The sequence below is a fragment of the Lycorma delicatula genome, chromosome 6, assembly GCF_047948215.1.
Source record: "Lycorma delicatula isolate Av1 chromosome 6, ASM4794821v1, whole genome shotgun sequence".
NCBI lineage: Eukaryota > Metazoa > Arthropoda > Insecta > Hemiptera > Fulgoridae > Lycorma > Lycorma delicatula.
Genome location: NC_134460.1, coordinates 86,410,399 through 86,430,928, shown reverse-complemented (window position 1 = coordinate 86,430,928; position 20,530 = coordinate 86,410,399). Strand labels below are relative to the sequence as shown.

At 28.8% G+C, this 20,530-nt stretch overlaps 1 protein-coding gene across 1 annotated transcript in view; it reads left to right on the top strand.

Moving 5' to 3' along the window:
* Positions 1–13,937: 13,937 nt before the first annotated feature.
* The window catches only part of LOC142326717 (uncharacterized), an 82,058-nt gene continuing 75,465 nt past the window's right edge, over positions 13,938–20,530 (top strand). Inside the window, exon 1 of the mRNA XM_075369363.1 lies at positions 13,938–14,175. The gene's annotated coding sequence lies outside the window, so the exon portion shown is untranslated. The remainder of the gene's footprint in view (positions 14,176–20,530) is intronic.

The following is a 20,530-nucleotide window of genomic DNA, read 5'->3' as shown; positions in this document are numbered from 1 at the left end:
ATCCTGATCAGGCATAGCAATTTTTGCATGCTACAAAAACTTCATTATCATCCATCAGTAAATGTAAGTGGGTGTACACCTGTTGTAATTTGACATGATTTCATGAATAAAAATTTTTGATGGTTAAATTTGTTTTTATATTTTAACATTTTTAATGTGTATTAAACTATTAATATGAAGTACAGTTAAATATTTTAACATTAAAATGTTAAATTGGTAATGAAGTTCTTTTGTGTATAGAAAAGTGTTGTATTTACTCTGTAATAACATGAAATGTGTATATTATTTAAATAATATATCTTTGTACCCCATCATTATTTTATGTTTATATTCTTTGTATTTTCTTTTAGTTTATAACTCAAGTTGTATACCATGTATTATTATACTGTTTATTAAAGCAATATTAATTATAGATAGAAATATTGTGTATTTATTTTTATCCACTGAAGAATTCAAAAACAGAAAAAAAATTGTTTTTTGTTTCTACTAGTACTTTTTGATGTAGACATAATTCTGCATTTTTTAAATTTCATCAAACTTATCTGTGGCTCTCGCACATCTTCAGAAATAAATGAGATTTTTTAAAATACAGTTCCACCTTGCCATAATAACATAGATCTCTACCAGAATTGAACCCAGGACTACCAGTTAGTAGTCATTGACTGAGCCAATGAAGCGGTCAGAATGAATCAAATTTCTGTTGACCAAGGAGTTTCATATCAAAAGCAAGATGTATTTTTATTTAAAACAGCTGTTCAGTGAACAAGGGTATGAGGAGATTATCTGTAATAATTGACAAAAAAAATACAATGATTTGTAAATCGTACAATAAGAGTCTCGCAAATATCATTTCTTCCACTTAAAAAAAACAAAAATTTCTGTAATATAAATAAAACTGTTTTTAACAAAATGATACTGATATCAAAAAAAAGTAAGACACTACCCATTTCTATTATCAAAATCTGTTAATTTAGAATTCTGTTTAAAAAAAATACATGTTAAATATATGTAATAGACAATAGATATACGATAATAGATAATAAACAATATTTAAGTGTTCCATATAATAAGCAAAAAATAGAAAAAAATGTGTTAAAAACTCTGTTAAAAATTGAGTCACTAAGAGTTTTATAATAAATTTTTCTATCTTTGGTTATTATATGGAATGCTTAAACATTGTTTATTATCTATTATTGTATATCTATTGCCATTACATATATTTAACATGTATTTTTTTTAAAAACAGGTATATTGTTTATATTACAGAAATTTTTGTTTTTTGAGCGGAAGAAATGATATCTGCAATACTCTTAACCTTATTCATTGTAATTTTTTTGGATATCACTGTGTTTTGTTAGAATATTCTTTTATTTTTCTTATGAATTACTGATTGTTACCTTATGGACATATTATTAAAATTTATCGCCTTTCTAAAACAAACAAATAGACATTTTTAATTTCACGGCCAATCATTCACTTCATACCATATTTTTCGTTTTTTAATAAGACTAGTATTGAAGACCTTCATGAAGTGAAGATTCGTGATGTAATATTACATTTATTACTTTGTAAGTGTAACACTTGATTTTTATCATATCAGTGGACACACTTTTTACATTATTATTAACTTTTTATTTTTCCATCAAATAGTTCTAATTGTAGAATAAAAATGTTACCAGTCAAATTTATTTCTGTTTTATGTAACACATCTTTGATGCCACATTTGCAACACCTTCGTACTGTTCGTGTTGTTTTATTAGCAGCAATAATCTATTGTAAATTAATATTTTTTTTTTTTTTTTAATTAAGTGATGGGAATTAGAAAAATTGATTCATCTTCAGTACTTTCATTTACATAAGAGCATTTACTATTAAAACAAGCTGTAGTATATTTTCTTTTAAATTTTATTATTTCAAGTACATTATCAAGTTTTTGTATGCTACCTAATACTGTTACCTAGCAGTGCGATTCGTAAAGACACCTTTAAAAAAAGAAAAAGGTGACATATTTAAGTCTCGCAGTTCATAAAATAGAAAAAAAAGTCTTAATGAAATTTGAGGTATTTTTTGAAACTATTTTTTATTATAAATCTAACTGATTTCACTTTTAGGTTAGGTCATGTTTTTGAACTGTAAACATAGTTTGTTGACATGCCATCCAGTTTTCTGCAGATTCTTACCAGCAAAGTTTGAACAAACTTGGTGATAGAGTTCAGTTCTTTTTTATGTGGTAAATTCATATTACAATATTTTGCAACTAATTAATTTCAACATATTTTTTTAAAGTAAAATTGTAAATGCAGTTTCAAAAAATTTATATCTTATTTTCTGGAACTCTGTGTAAAAAACATTTCCATGGAGGTTTAAGCTTTTTCTTTGCATTTAGCATCAAAGGGGTATTAAGAATTTTTTAGACATTTTTTATGTTAAGAGTATTTGCTAATTCATGACATTAATATATTTAATTTTCTAATTTTTCACATTTGGTTTGGCGGGTAAATTTCCCTCTTACACACTTTTAAGAATTCCACCTGTTTACTTACTTAAATCATTTTTTAGTTCAAACTTTATTTTACAGTTACAGTGATTTAAGAGCAATCACAACTTTGGATGTCAGATATGAAATTGTCAAAGACCCTGGATGTTGCATAAAGCAATAAAAATTATAATGGACTGCTGAGCACCAAAGATGAACCTGTTATATACATACTGTAGCGGCATCCAAGTAAAATCTAAAGCTTGATAAAAGAACTGATTTTAATACTTTTAACTCCACAGTAAGACTTACATGGTTTGTGCACTTCCTCACACTATGTTACCACAATCACCATTTTTACAACCTGCTGGTATTTTTTTTTTATTTGCTTGGCATTTCTCCCACCACCACACCATTCAGTCACCCTAAAGCATAAGACTGAATGTCTGTGCCACAAACAGCTACTGAGCCTAGAAACAGTTTAGCGACCAGTGTCCTAAATAGCTCCTAGAGCTTTCCTAACAGTGTGAGCGGACTAAGTGCAGTGCCATATATCACCGGCTTACGTATCCACTCACTTGTCATATATTTACTAAAATGGGTAGGCGCATTCCATCAACTACTAAAAATATATAAGACATCCATAAATTAAAATTTACTTTTGTAGACAGCAACTCACTGCCACGCCTAGGTCACTGAATGCCAGCAAGTACCTGTCCACCATATTAAAGTGCTTGGAACCCGAATTGGCTGGTGGTCAGCCATATATCTCAAGGTTAGCTTCCCACAGCAGTGAGTTAGGAGTCTCCCTTAAGCAAACTACTGATGTCGGTTGAACGTAGCAACCGTACCAAGGAACTCCCACACAGTCTGACAATGCAGCTCTCACCGCATTGACTCGCCGCTTGTGAATGGCCGATTTTCCCCTTGACCTCTAAGTTTCAGAGTGTCCCCCCCCCCCCCAAGAGCAGGGCAGTCAAACATCAGGTGTTCATTTGACTGGACCTCCCCACAGACGCACAGCTCATCAGCTGCCAGGCGGAAACAAAACAGATATTGGTTCAAATTAACATGGTTGATGAGTACCTGGGCACCCATTGCCCTTAAAAACGATGGTATGCCTCGAGTTCGAGGCATACCATCCCCCCAAATCCCATATAAACTTGTACAGGGATCTTCCCTTAGTTGCCCATGCTGTCCCATTCCAGCTTCCATACTTCCATCGCAAGGCTCTGGAGGTGGGAGATAAGCAACTGAATGAAATTTAGATCCGATGCATTGTGATCACCCTTACGTTCTGGTATTGGCCCGGTATGAAACTGCATCCCAAATACCTCAGCCTCCCAGCCTCTTCGCAACCTCTACATGGCTGCCTGAACTTTCACCACTAAATCGATTGGGAGAGCCTCTCCCAATATGGTGGTAGTCTCGTAGGAGGTTGTTTTAAAAACACCAGTGCATACAATTAAGACTCTGCGCTGGGCACTCCTTAAATTTTGAACAAGTGCTCTATTCATATCCAACCTATGCACCCAAACAGGCGCCGTGTAAGAGATCATGCTTTCTAAGATACCTCGGTACACCATGTAAATTTGAAGGCCAGACAACCTACAGTCCTTCCGAGCAATCCTCCTAAGTTTGTGCATCACTGAGATAGCGTCTGCCGCTACTTGCCTAATGTCATTGTTAAACAGTAACTTCTCATCAAACAAAACACCCAGTTACTTATGAACTCTTACTCGGCTGATTACACAGCCTTTATACTTAATGTGGGGGTTTCAACTGTATGATAATTTGTCTGTTTTCTTGAGAAGCATAAACTTCATCTTGGGCACACAAATTTTTAAATTTTGAATGCCCATCCAGCCCTCCACGGTTGACAAGGCTGCCTACGGTCATGAATTACCATGAACTAAAAGGAGACAAATTATTAAAGGAAAGCCTGGGCCGTGACCCCTTCTGGGAATGTCAATCCCAGAAACCCGTCAAATACCAGGCTCCACAGCAGGGCACCAAGAACAGAACCCTGTGGGCTTTTCCTGGTGACGGATTTTTCCACAGCTAAGTGCGCATCTTTAAACAGAGAGCTGTACGATTAGACAAATAGTCACATACTACGACCTGCAGGCTACAGGAACATTGCAGCATTCCAACTCGTAGAGGACAGAACTCCAACACAAGGAAGGAAATACTGTCTCTATGTCTATAAAAATTGCCAAAACATATTTACAGTCGGCACTTTCTACATCGGCAAGAGCATATTTAAGATGCAGTCCTCGATGCCAACCCCTTTTGTGAAGCCATACTGGCTTTGATTTAGAAAACAGTTCACCTCAATGCTTTCCCAGAGCCATTCCACAACCAGCCTTTCAAGCAACTTGCCGATTACCGGCAAGAGGCTGATGGTCCAATAGCTGCCGACCTCACTAGGATCCTTTCCTGGTTTTAAGAGCACCCTCATCATAGCCACTTTCCAACAAGTCAGGAAGCACCCCTAGCTAAGGCACCCCATGAACAGCCTGCCAAGTGGCTCTCTTATGACAGGCAGCAGATTGGTCAATTCCCGGTGCCTTTATCAATATGATTCGAGAAATTCAAATTCTATCTACGGTATCCATAGTCCGTATTCCAGGGAAGGGTATAGCCCCTGCCCTAACACCAACCTTTGCTTCACTCTCCGGAGCATTTGGAAAGAGTATCCAGGAAGCTGCTGGTAAGTTAAAATTAAATGAATAAGTAGTTAATGGCTATAGATGTTACCAGAGAACTGTTATTAGATAAGCATTAGTTTTTCGAACATGGCACTGTTTGGTATGATAACTACTACATATAATTTTAAAACAGTTTACCAAATTCTAATTTGATTTCCTCGAGTGCTTTTGGCTATTCTGCCATTTTCGAGAGGATAATTATGACTAACATATATATAAAATTATAATTTTATATAATTAAATTATGTATATATATATATATAAAAGAATTTATCATCATTTTGTTAAAATTCATCTTTGAGTCAAGTGACTACATCCATATAGTAAAAGTTTCTCAATTGTTATGAGCTCTGTAAATTGTGGAATCAGTTTAGTCAACTTAATTATTATTCTTTATTATCTGCTTATACAAAATATCATCATTGAACTTAACTTGTTCGTTTATTAATTTATTGTTATTATTTATATTGAATTTTTCGAGATTAAAAGTGTTATAATAATTATTAGAGTAATCCAATACTTTCATAAATTTATCTGGATCATACTTATGCTTATTTTCCAATATATGTTTAGCAAAATTTGTATGGTCTTTATATTTCTTTGTTGTACAGTTAATATGTACAGTTAAATGTTCCTTAGTTCTAATTAAAAATGATTGACTGGTCATACCAATATATCACATTTTGCAATCTTCACATTTCAGGCTGTATACTCCCTTGTCCATTCAAATTATATTTATTACAATTTATTTGAGTTTTAGTTGGATCTCTATTATTAATATAATTTATGATTTTATTATTAGTCGTACATGCTGTTTTTAGATAAATGATTTATACATTTTATTAAATTTTTTATAATTTAAATTATATTCCGTTTTTACATAATCGTTTCCCAAGTTATGTTTTAGTTTTATTTTTTCTCTTAAATGTAATTATTTTTTACTTTGAAGTATAATATATCTATTAAATATTATTATTATAGCCATTCGATATGGCAATGTATTTAATTTTATTATATTATGTTTGAGATATTTAATTGCTCTGTAAATTAATGAATTGGAAGTGGCTATTTTCTGGTAACATGAATGAAAAAAATTACAGTGTATTATGTTCCATGTTAGTTTGACTTCCTATATATGTTTATGTCCAGTTTATTATTATTATTGAAATTTTTATTAATTGTTATATCTAAAAAATTGATGTTAATTCCTTGGTTCATAGTGAATTTAATATTTTCATCTGAGTTGATTTCATTAACTATTTTCTTCATTATTAATTTTTTGATTAAATATGATTAAAATATCATCCAAATGTCTTTTAGATAGTATGATTTGATGTTTGTTAATTATTGATGGTAAAATTGTACTTTCAAAATTATTCATAAAAATGTCTGCCAGAATTGCCAAAAGTAGTGATACCATGGCAAGCCCTTCTCCTGCTGATCTATTTTAATATGTTCTTTTAATGCATTTGATAAAAATTTACTTTACTAGAATGTGGGTGAATTAATGAAATTTATGAGTGGACATGTAGACGTATCAGTTTTGTGAATTTTTGGTAATGCTTTTAATATAGGGGCTCCAGTATTAGTAAATTTAAAATGTTTAGTGTAATTGTCTTTGAAAATATGTTAAAATTTTTTCATCATTAGAGCAATTTCCTTTTTGATTTTATTTGTAGGATCTTTCATTTCTTTAAAATTATTATCTTTTATGAATTTATACTTTTTTTCAGTATATGTGTTGATATGATAATAATTGGAGTGTTAGTTTCATGATTAAACAATGAAAGCATTATTATCTATTAGTCTATTTTTTATATTTTATAAATATTAAAATTTTCATTGGTATATTTATTATTTAAATGGTTGTTTTTAATGTCATTGAATGTGCTCAAGAAAATCAAATTGGAATTTGGTAAGCGGTTTTAAAATTATATATAACAACTACTTATGTTAATTTAAAGCAGATTTATTTATATTTGAAAACTTATTAATTTTGTAAATAAAAATAATTTAATTTATTCATCAATATATTGTTCTATGAACATATTTTGTTAAAAGTAAAGTTGTAATCCATTATGGAAATTACAAAGAAATAAATACACCTGTTTGCGTAACAAATTTTTCCTGCAAAATGAAGAAAATTAAATGATTTAGGTGGTGGAAAAAGACAGAAGAAGGTATTTATATTAAATAAAATGACAGAGATAAAAGAAACAGTAAGGCCCAATGTTTATCGAATACAACTGGGCATATACATAGAAAATTGTTACCAAGTGAATATAACTAAATTCTTTAAACATGTTTAAAGAACAGGTAAAACATTTATGTTTTACATAGTAGAAATCTGTATGTTTATATGTGTAAACAAATACATTATTCTACTATTACTTGAGTAAATATGAACAGACTTTTAAACAGTTCATTAAACAGTACATCAAATCATTTTGCTTTACTAATTAAAACCACAGCATCTAGCTTGAACAGACACAGTTCTCTAGAATGGTGTGTTTTCGAAAATACAACGTAATAAATTTTTGCTTAGAAAACCTATTGTTGAATGAAATAAGTCATTACAATTTTTTCCAACACATGTAACATCTTAAATAAGCAAATAAAATATTTTATAAATACATTTTTATTGAATTAATAAGTTTATTTCTTCCTGATATAAAATATCTGAGTAGTATTTAAAAAAACTTGTATAAATATAAAAAACTATGGTTAATATACATGAATTAAGTTAAAACAAGTTAATCCTTGTAATTACATAAGCTACCACATACTGAGGATATAAATTTGCTTTTATAAACCTCTACACAAAGTTTTAAGTTCTTGGTTGACTGCAGAAATTTTTCAGATTCCTATTAAATGTAAGATAACCAATGAAAACTATTTTCATTCATATTTCTTTATGTATGTGTTTGTCTCTTTCCAGACAGCTGTATTCTGTTTGGTACAGCATTGGCGTAGAAAGTTTTCCCTCTTCGATTCCAGAAGTTACTGGTGGCATACTAATCAATGGAGCTTTACATTTATAAAATGATAACTCATCTGATCGTGTCCGATAACTACCTTTCATTTCAGATTCCATTCCACTGAAAATTTCCAAAGTATTAATGTTAATTTTCTGATAAAGTAATAAAAATAATGTTATATTTATTTTACAGTGATTGGTTACCAATATTTTTAGTTGTCATTAGTGCGTTTAAGAAGACTGAAAAATTTCCTTATTAAGAATATAGTTAAAGGAAATGAATATATGGATCAGATGATATAAACATCCTGCACTGGGATTTGAAGTAAGCATGTGATCATCAATTATATTTTCTGCTCATTAGCTTGTAGTACCTATTCGATATTCACCATTTTTTGTCATGTCAGTTAACTTGTTTCCACTCCCTTCTCTTCTGTGCTAATCTTTTAACCTCAATATATATTTTACATCCTCTATCCAGTATAAAATTTAAGGTGGAGAAGAGTTTTTTGTCTACATACTGAATGTATTTTTCAGTTATTACAAATTAGTACTGTTAGAAAAATAAAAAAAATTTAAAAATAATTTAAAATTTTAAAATAATAAAAATCTAACAAAAGTTTTTTTAGATGACCAATTCTAAATTAAAGCATATCAGAGTATATGAAAATTTTATGGAATGCAAAAAAATATGTCCACCCCGGACCTACTGAATGAAAGGATGAAATGCTACTAGAATGTTACAGAGGTCAGAAATACACAGGAAGTTATTTGCTTTATCTATGTACTTTGTCTTTATATATTTTATTTTAGTTTTCATGGTGTAGGTATAGACAAACTTAAGAGACAATCTTTATTAAAGTCCAAAAATTGACAAAACACTATGAGTAAAGTTGAAAATATTTTATTAGTAGGATCAATTTAATGGCTGACCTAGTTTATTGATCATGAGGTTTTCAATTATTGCATTGCAATACTGATAGTTACAAACAAACAAATCAAATATACTTGTAAAGTTTTTTTTTATTTTTCTTCAAGGTTGGTGTGTATATTGAAAGAATTATACATCATATTTTATCTAAGAGTGACACTATTGCAGTCTCCTGTGGTTTAAGACAACAATGTTCAGCTTTGTTAGTTTTTATAAAAATAAAAAAAATACTTTACACATTTCTATAACCTAGAATTACAATAAAATATTTCTTTTATCTGAAAATTGCTATGTAATCTCTGTAATTTTAATCTATGTAATCTTTTCTCTTAATCTATGTAATTTTTTAATATAAAATTTATTAAAATTAATATAAAGTTTTTTGGTGAAAAGTTGGGGTATAAAAATTACCATGGAAAATATGGTACAGTATGGTATACTTCACAATTTTGTATCTTTTTATGCCTTGTATATTGAAAATGCTTTAGTAGTTTCTCAAGAATAACTATTTTTCACTTTATTAATTGCCAAATAAAAATCATTTAGAAACTTATGCACTGATTATAAACATCATACTTGTAAAGTTTACAGACAACTTTAGCATTCCATAATGGTACTAAATACATTTTTTTAGATTGAAATGGCTGTTTATATTCAATAAAAATTTGGATGTTAGCAGGTGACGACTTCGAGCCGAGTAACAAAATGAAAAGTGACAAAAATCTGTCATTTGTTAACACTCTGTTGGTCTGGCACACGGTAACAAATTGTTCGCAACATAATCTGGTTGGTAATGGTTTATCATATTTATATTCACAGTTGATCAATTGATTATTACTTTGCAGCGGTAATGATATCTACCATCATATCATTTTTCATCTGTAATGTGCATTTATTTTTTCTCCTTAAAAAATGTCCTGAATCATGGAATAAGGTATAAAAAAAAATCTGATGTGGACAATACATGACTTCCTTATATGCGTATTAAATTACATTTACATATATTTTTAAAATGAAAGAACATGAAATTTTATTTTATTAAAAACTTATGATATTTTTTCATATTTTATTCTTATTATTTTTTGTTATTCATCGTAATTTTTTTTTTTTTACAATGAGAGGTTAATAATTATTAATAAATCAGTGTTTTTAAATTAAAAAAAAGAAGATGAAGTCTGATTTCATCCGATGTGCCTTCCTCTAAGATCCAAATATTTCATTAATTAAAATTTTATTTGGCTATAACTCTGGAACCAATGAAAATAAGTACCACTTATTATATATCATTGAAAAGTTCTCAGTGAGGGCTTATTACTGCAGTTGAGAAAAACTCCGAAACCCAAATTCTTTTGGATTTTAGTCCTAAATCCTAAATTTTAACATCCTACGGCTAATCCTTTTTGAGTTATGCAGCACAATACATACGTATGTACAGATTTCACGCTGAAACTAGTCAAAATGGATCTGGTACGGTCAAAATTAATATTTCTGGTGAAATCTGGCAATCAAAATTTTTTGCGTTCACAATACTTCCTTTACTTTGTACAAGGAAGTAATGATGATCTAATGATTCTAATTAGTTATACATAAATGTGAACAACTCTTTAGGAACTGCTCTTATTGTGTAACAAAAACATTAGAGTGCAGCATAGTTCAGTCTCTAAACGGTTGTTTTGTAGTATATATCAGCTGATTGCTGTAACATATTTAAATTAACTTGTGCAAAGTCCGCTTTTTCGTTGATTGGTATACAATTGTAGTGTTACTATTTAACAAGTGCTAGCTCTTTTCCTTATGTGGTATTTTCTGAATTTTTTTTTATGAAATGTGATTTTATAGTAGTAATGTATTAATTAAAAGCAAGATTTGTTTACCCAAAGATTTTGAAAATTGTAATTTATTTAACAAAATAAATATATTTTGAAAACTTCAATCCATACAACATTCAATGCATGTTTTTACTACAGGTAATTTGGAGAACCTTTTTAATCTCACTACCAGAAAACATACTAAACAAAAATCAACAATAACAGACCTCAATTATCCAACATCAGGTAAACAACTTGCTTTGAGAAATTTGATCTTCAGACTACTCAACAGCACATTTGTGTATGCTCAACATCATACAAAGAATTTGACACTACACAAATAAATATAACAGTCCACTCACTGACACTCCTATCCAAAATAAATAAAAACAAAATATATCACATTAACACACAAAGACTCAAAAAAGAGCAGATGTACATTATTATTACTCTTAGAACTTAATCACAAAACCCCTGCATATAAAATTAATGTTGTGACTGCACATTAGTAAAAACAGGACTGACTTTCAACCAAAAATCAATGAACAGTTTAACTACATAGAATCAGCATTTACCTATTTGATTTGTACCTATTGGTACAAATCAGATATTCAACATAATTGATAACAACTAAAAGAGGCCATTATTTCAGTTTGAATATGTTATTTTAATATAACTCATAAAGTAATAATGAAATTAGTAAATATATTTGTAGGTAAAATTGAACAGAAGTAACAGGACCTGCATCAACTTTCTAATAGAAAGTCTTTACATTCAGCGATTGAATCTTATGAATTAATGATTAAACAATCATGGAACTAATGTATATTTTTATGGAGACAATAATGTTAATTAAAAAAGAAAAAAATTGGTTCGGTCATCTGACAAAGAAAATATTCTTAATGGCATGCAGAACCACATGACAAAGCGAAGTAAATATTGATAAATAAATATGTATAGCAAATAAATGATTCGATAATGGTAAACAAGCTGGTCATATTTCACAATCAGAGCTCACAAGGCCTGAAATATGTAGTCTAAACTATATTATATAGTCACGATGTTTAATATACTTGTGTGTGTGTGTGTGTATATTTTACATAATGTTTGTAAAAATGTATATGTATAATTTCAGTAATTATTGTTAATTTCTCTGTATTACATTAATACAACATCTAATAATATATCCACCAAATAGTAAGAGATACCACATTATATAATAATTGCTACAAATTCCATGAATATGCTTTTATTTATAATATAAATGCAGTATTAATTTACTTAATTATTGAATAATGAAATTTTGTACTTACGAGTGTGGCACTGCTCTAGTAAATTTTGGTAATATTCTTTCATAAAATTTTGTTTTGAAAACTCTTTCATCATAAATTTGTTTAGTTCTTGCATTTAATCCTTCTTTAGACTGGTATGGTTTGTTCTCATATTTTTTTAGTGTTCTCTAAAAACAGTCATTGTAATATTGCATAATTATAACTAGTAATTTCAATAAAAATTATTACATATAGATTTAAAATGGCAATAATAATTTATTAAAATGAATTATTGACATTTTTTAGAAGATGCCAAGTGCTTTTATAAAAATTATTGGGGCTTAAAATTTTATATTATTATCTAAAATTGATTCTGGAATTTGAATTTTCAATTCAGAAAATATTGTAAAAAATCATAGTGGTAAGGCATTTTTGAAGGATTAAAAAATTAAGGATGAAATATGAGTAAATATCAGTTTTTTATATTGTTATGCATAATTTTTGACCATGCTCCAGTTAACCTTTTTTGTTTTGTCTTTTTTCTCAAACTTTCCCATGGTATAGATTATTATTATTATTATCATGATCAAGCAGGCTTTGCAGACTTAACTTCCAAAATTCAAAGATTGAAGAAGATCTTTATTTCATTAGAAATTTAAAAAAAATAGGATCTGTAAGGGCTGGCACAAAATTTTAAGATAGTAAATAAAACAGAAGACCTGCCTGAAAGGACTTTTATAAAAAGTCGCTAGTACATTTCTTGTTGTTAATAAACCATTGCACACTTCAGTAGAAAAGTACCCCGAGGAACAAAACTAAAACAGAAAGAGAACTCAAATGACACTTAAAAAAAAAAGAAAAACCAAATAGACAATATTACAGAACAAATCAGCTGTCCAAACTTTATTCTATTAGTAGTTTTTATTGTAATCATATCGTTAATTGTTAAAACGTTTGCTTTACTGGGTCTCCTGGGTAAAATGATAAACTGCCTCCTGGTTAATGGAAATTTATGGGTGTAAAGTAAGGTATGAAGCAAACATCCAAAGCTTTGTTTAATACAATGTATCTAATAGTTAACTAAAATTAAACTGATAGGATATCAGTTTCAGTGCTTGCTGAAGGGGTAACAGTAGTTAATACTGTAACAGTTGATATTACACTTCTTTTTTCCTGTTTAGCCTTCTGGAGTTACTGTCAGGTATTACTTCAGAGGATGATATGTATGAGTGTAAGTGAAGTGTAATCGTGTAATCTTGTAGTCTCAGGTTGACCATTTCTGAGATGTGTGGTTAATTGAAACCCAACCACCAAAGAATACCAGTGTCCACGATCTAGTATTCAACTGCCTTTACTAGGACTTGAACGCTGGACTCTCGACTTCCAAATCAGCTGATTTGGAAAGAGCATTCACCACTAGACAAAACCGATGGATCAGTTGATATTACACTGAAGTTAAAAAAATAATATGAATTTTACATAATTTTAAGTTTATTTTGTATGCGGAATTTGCATTATTAGAAGATTGTAATTGAAAACCTATCAAAGTTATGAAAGTATTTGGTTAGGTCCTTCCGAATGATTGGCTGAGACGACATTAATATATAAAGTATTCCTTTAATTTTTGAAATTATACTTCCTTTAGCGTGTTAGGAGAAACGGATCAGGGTGTATTTTCAGTAAGTTGCGCGCGCTAATGTAACACACCATGAAGATTTACGCAGGCCCAAGTGGATCAGTTTGCACCCACATGCGTGTAGTGTCTTAATCGAGTCAGTCGTTCAATGTAATTAAGTGATTAGCACGTGTTGTAAACATAACAGATATTGAGTAGTAATAAATATATATTTATATATACTGATTTCTAATATATTTAAACTGTGATATTTTAAACTGTGAATATTGTCGTTCATATTCATAAAACTTTATTTATATTGCAGCGTATATTTATTTTTTTTTTTTTGGTGAAAATTATGTATCAAGATTTGAGGTTATATTTGTGTAAGTATTATTTTTTTATGAGTAAAGTACTTTTTAATGACACAGAAAATAGCACATATCAGATAAGTTCTTGATTTTGCATAAATAATTATAAATTTACCAAAAACAAAATTTTTAATAATTTACATTATTATAAAATATAACTATTTGTATAATATGGAATAGGCACGAAGGTTGGTGCCTATTCAATCTGGCGATTGGAACTAAACTAATCGAAATATATTCGATGAACTTTGTTTTATATGACAACGAATATTTCAGTACTTCTTAAACTGTATAAAATAAATATTATTTAATTTAATGTAAGTGTTATATTCAGAATTTTTATTCATGGTATTTAATGTCGGGTATCAATCGTTTGACTCAGTTCAAATTTGTTTGAATGTGTAAAAAAAATATTTTTTTATTTACGCTAAAGAAGTATAACTTCTTACGTGCGTACATAAGTACACAAGAGCTTTTTTTTTACTTTCTCAGTACTTCTACAATTCAACTTCAATAAATAACATACATTCATTTCTTTATTAAATTTGCGTTTCTACTTGGCAAATTGTACTTAAAATTCATGTTTAGGCCATTCAAATTTCTATTCTGACTCCTAATTTAAGTATATTTCATTAAAAATAATTAAAGTTCATTTTCTTTTTATTCCTCTTCTTTACCTATTACTCGCTAGTCTCCATTACAGCAATGAGGAAAAATATATTACTGTCTAATATTTTATGATTCATCATTAGTTTTTAATCCCAATGATTTTAGTTTTGATGCAAAGAATGTACTGTTTAGTGTCAGGTATATTTTATAGGTGGCAATTTTTTATCTTATACTGCAATCAATTCTTATAAGCTACATCTATTTAGTCACTTCCTCTTAATGGAAAATGGATTTTAGAATATTTCAGCTTTAAATCAGTGATAGGTTATAAGCTAATGATTTGTGTTAATTAAATTTAACCTTATCATGTGCGATTGTATTCCAATGAACTAATATTAACGTTGCATTATCTAAATTCAATAATCACCTGCCAAGTTTTATCTAGCCACAGGGCTCCAGCTACTACAGATATTGTTTAATTTAGTCAAATAGAAATGTAATCTAATTTTTAAGAGATACTAAAAACTATTTGTAACCTGTATGTGTATTTGTACCAGGCGAGTTAAAATTTACATTTACGTATTAACTACCTATAATCAAACCACATCCTGACAAAAATTATTATTAAAATATAAATAAATAAATTTTGAAAAAATTAGTTTTTAATTATAAAAATTTTGATCAAATAATTGCAAGTTAACCAATAATATCAGTGTTCATTAACAACACTGTGTATGGGATTTTAATCTTATCCTGGAAAAGACAAGTTGGCAAACAATACCTGACTTATGATCTCTAAATAAAAATGTTTAAAAAATGATTTTTTTGTATGCTAAATCGGTAAAACAGAGGTATTGTTTAATCTCAGCCCTATTCAGAACTATAACAGTCCTCAACACTTTTAAAGGTACTTTAAACTTATTTTCTTTTACTTTCTTACAATACTAAGATGTGATGCAGAGTTAAACAGGTTAGAGTGGGTAGTTCCTTTCTTTAAAAATGTATATTAATATAGATCAGAATATGTTATATAGATATGTTATTAATATATTTTGATCATACTCCAGTAAACCAGATTCTTAAATGAAGAGCAAAACAGTAAATTCTTGTTGATTATTAATGTATATAAAATCATTGCTATCAGGTTTATGTTAAATCTAACACGTAGCTTTGCAACTAATTGATTCATAGGTAACTACCTCCTTTGCATATATAATGAGCAAGTTATTCGTGGATTGCATGTTTTATCCATGGATCACAAAACCAGGGTATGTTATTAATTAGAATTTAGCTAATGAATTTTGGCCAGAGAGAATAATCAGGAACTGTTTTTTTTTTGTCTTCAGTCATTTGACGTTTGATGCAGCTCTCCAAGATTCCCTATCTAGTGCTAGTCGTTTCATTTCAGTATACCCTCTACATCCCTAAAAATTTGTTTTACATATTCCAAACGTGGTCTGCCTACACAATTTTTTCCTTCTACCTGTCCTTCCAATATTAAAGCGACTATTCCAGGATGCCTTAGTATGTGGCCTATAAGTCTGTCTCTTCTTTTAACTATATTTTTCCAAATGCTTCTTTCTTCATCTATTTGCCGCAATACCTCTTCATTTGTCACTTTATCCACCCATCTGATTTTTAACATTCTCCTATAGCACCACATTTCAAAAGCTTCTAATCTTTTCTTCTCAGATACTCCGATTGTCCAAGTTTCACTTCCATATAAAGCGACACTCCAAACATATACTTTCAAAAATCTTTTCCTGACATTTAAATTAATTTTTGAAGTAAACAAATTATATTTCTTACTGAAGGCTCGTTTAGCTTGTGCTATTCGGCATTTTATATCGCCCCTGCTTCGTCCATCTTTAGTAATTCTACTTCCCAAATAACAAAATTCTTCTACCTCCATAATCTTTTCTCCTCCTATTTTCACATTCAGTGGTCCATCTTTGTTATTTCTACTACATTTCATTACTTTTGTTTTGTTATTGTTTATTTTCTTGTTTATATAAGGAACTGATTAAATATCAGTGTTGAATTAAAATAATTCAACTAGGCCTTCAAATATCAGCCTCCCTTATTTGAAGGCTAATAACTTTTTTTAAGCATTACACAATTATATGTACTTTTTTATCTTGAGGAGTCATTAATAAGTTTTAATGTTTAATGATTTGTGCCACAAAGACACAGCCTTACAATTACTCTACTGCTTAGGTAAGCTTCTTTAATTTGTAAAAATTCATTTTCATTAAGGTTTTTCCTTTCTCATGAATGAGTTACTTATATAATTTACTTCTTATTTCAGTTAACATTTCTTGATATCCATTTCAATCTCCTTAAAACTGCTCTTCTTATGCTGCTAAATAAAAGATGAATATTTTTTTCAAAATACAGTTATAATGGGAAAGTATAATGATCAGTCTATATCAGATAGTATATCAAATCAAAAAAAAAAATTGTCTTTTTATAAGTTCTGTGTCTTATGAAGACATTAAAAACAATTTTTAATAAATTGTAAATAATCTGTGAAAAAATGTTTTTAGATTTTGTAAGTCCAAAAAGTATAATTTTGTCTGACAAACATTTGTGCATACGCTTGTAAGTTGGACTGTATTTGATCTTATAAAGCTCTGGCCTCATTGACTAATTTTCTTCAAACTTGGTAGACTGATGCTACCCTTTGGAGGAAAAGAATACAAAAATTGCATAAAAGGGTGGGGGGGTCATTTGGCCAGAATAAAATTTCAACTTTTGCTGGTGCACTTTACAAAAGATGTTTCTAGCAAAAGTTTAATATTCACTCACACCTTCCCACAAAAAAAGTCTAACTATATATTATATTTAGCTATATCTTGCTTCAGAAAAGGAGTTAATGGGAGTTTTTTGCATTTTTATTTTCTTCATCAATAATCCATCAAACTATGATAAAAAGTTTTTTCCCAACCAACTCTAATGGTCTGTGATAATGATTTTTTTTTTAATCTTTAAAAAATTTAGATCCATATCACAAGTTACCCATCGCATTTAAAATTTAAAAATCTTAATTTTTTTTTTTACCCTTATTTTTTAATATTTCTTGAAAGAAAAAATAGCCAAAAGTGTTCTCCCCCTTTCCTAGATAATTACAACATTGTTTGTTTATAATTATGGCTCTAATTTTGTATTTTTTAAACAGTTTTAAAAAGTTATTTTTTAAAATTTATTTTCAGTTTATTTTTTAAAAATAAATTTTACCAGATTAGTTTCCCTTGGGTATGGGAGCTCTCAAAATGAGAAAATTTCTAATTTATTTATTTCTAATGTATTTAATTATGTATCTAAAAATTAATTATAAATAAATATTTTTACATAAAAATATGGAAAAGTTATTATTTTATCAAAAAGATATAAACAGGGCTTAAAATGACTGAGCTGAAATTTTTTTTCAGTTTTAGTCAATCAAGTTATTGGCAGTTTCATTGGCATGGGATATATCTTGTGAGTGGTTTAACCATTTATAGAATGTTGCCTTATAGGAAGTCACCAACAACCAATTCAGTTATGGCATCTAATATACATTATTTCTTTTCACTGTTTCTTCTAAATTTAAATGATTTTGCTACAAACAGTTGTATAAGTTCATGATAGTTGTATGAACAATCGGAGTATCCGAGAAGAAAAGATTAGAAGCTTTTGAAATGTGGTGCTGTAGGAGAATGTTAAAAATCAGATGGGTGGATAAAGTGACAAATGAAGAGGTATTGCGGCAAATAGATGAAGAAAGAAGCATTTGGAAAAATATAGTTAAAAGAAGAGACAGACTTATAGGCCACATACTAAGGCATCCTGGAATAGTTGCTTTAATATTGGAAGGAGAGGTAGAAGGGAAAAATTGTGTAGGCAGGCCACGTTTGGAATATGTAAAACAAATTGTTAGGGATGTAGGATGTAGAGGGTATACTGAAATGAAACGACTAGCACTAGATAGGGAATCTTGGAGAGCTGCATCAAACGTCAAATGACTGAAGACAAAAAAAAAGTATAAACAATCTTTTGGCTGATTTTATTATGCATATATTTAGGTTCATGTATAATTTCATTAATTTCTAGTATTTTTTTAAAAGTTGAAATATATTTTATAGCGATTTAAATTTTTTTTAAAATCTTATTACTTTAGTAAGTAATTGTTAAAGTTAAGATATTTTATTCTTACCAGAGTGTGAAAATGATGATGAAGATGTGTTGTACTAATATATGGATCCAAGTATTTGAGAAATCCATCACTTTCATTTGTAATTTTCAGCTGCTGTTTTTTGTACAAATTCGCTATCTGTAGAAATAATTTAAATTATTTATAAAAACAAAATTAATATTTATCTAAAGTAGTCAAAGTACTAAACAGATGAAAAAACTCCTAGTGGGTAGAAAAGAATAAATAAAAATAAATTGTTATTTATCTAAGATAATTTGAGATTGCAGTACTGATTTTTTTAAATAATAAATTCTCCTCATTTGAGGAGATTTTTGATAATTTTATCCACAATTCCAATATATTATTTATTTTAATAGATATCTCTGAAGTGAGTACCTACAAACTTCTCATATTAGGTTTTTTGTCAAAATATTCAGCATTTGCCCCCAAATCTAACATAAACTGTCATTCTAATTGCAGTCTGAGACTATAGTCCCTATAAAATAACTTTTGATAAAAACAGAGCTCGCTATAAATCCAGTAGCCATAGGTGGTTTTTTTTTATGTTGATAAAAAGCATTTTAAATTTTATTTTTTCTAATTAAATAAATATTTTATTATACTGACTGGACACAATAATGAACTATTATAAATTGTGTTACGATACTCAATGGATAAAAAAGGAAACAGCACCGGCATTTTGCCTAAGTTGATTTTAGGGGAACTGTCATAAAACCTTGATCAAAGTAACATTATTATTATCATAAAATTAATAACAGAGTTGGATAAAGTCTATAATAATAATAATTAAAAATATAAATTCTTGAAATAGATGTAAATTAACCTTTTATTGAATATACTAAATAAATGTAATAACTACAAAATAAATAACAATTCAGCAATTGTTTATGAAAATTAAAAACTATTTATATTTATATGTTCTTATCTTATATATGTTACATACATTAAATGGAGATACAGAGCCTAGGTTTTTTACTTCATTGTATGAAATAAAGTAAGTATTGTGATCGTGAAAAATTTCAGTTTATGATTTCAATAGAAATATACATTTTGACCATCCCTGAATCCATTTTGATTACTTGCGGCGTGATGTCTATATGTACATATGCATCTCGCATAATTCAAAAACGATTAGCCATAGGATGTTGAAATTTTTATTTTAGGACTGTTGTTACTCCTAGTTGTGCACCTCTCTTTTTGATTGCAATTGACTGGACCAAAAGTGTCCAAAAAGCCCAAAATCCAAATATTTTTGATTTTGGACTTTTCTTAACTGCAGTAATAAGCCCCCATTGAGAGCTTTTGAACGATATATCAAAAGAGGTACTTACTTTCATTGGTTCCAAAGCTATAGCCAAATGAAATTTTAATTAATGAAATATACGGATCTTACAAGGGGAAGGCATATTGGTTCAAATAAAACTTATCTTTTTTTTAACTTTTTTTTTTAATTTAAATATATTGATTTATTAATAAACTTCTTTTAATATAAAAAGAAACTAAACCATCTATAAATCTCTATATAAAATATAAAATTTTACAAACAAAAGCTTACAATTGCTATTA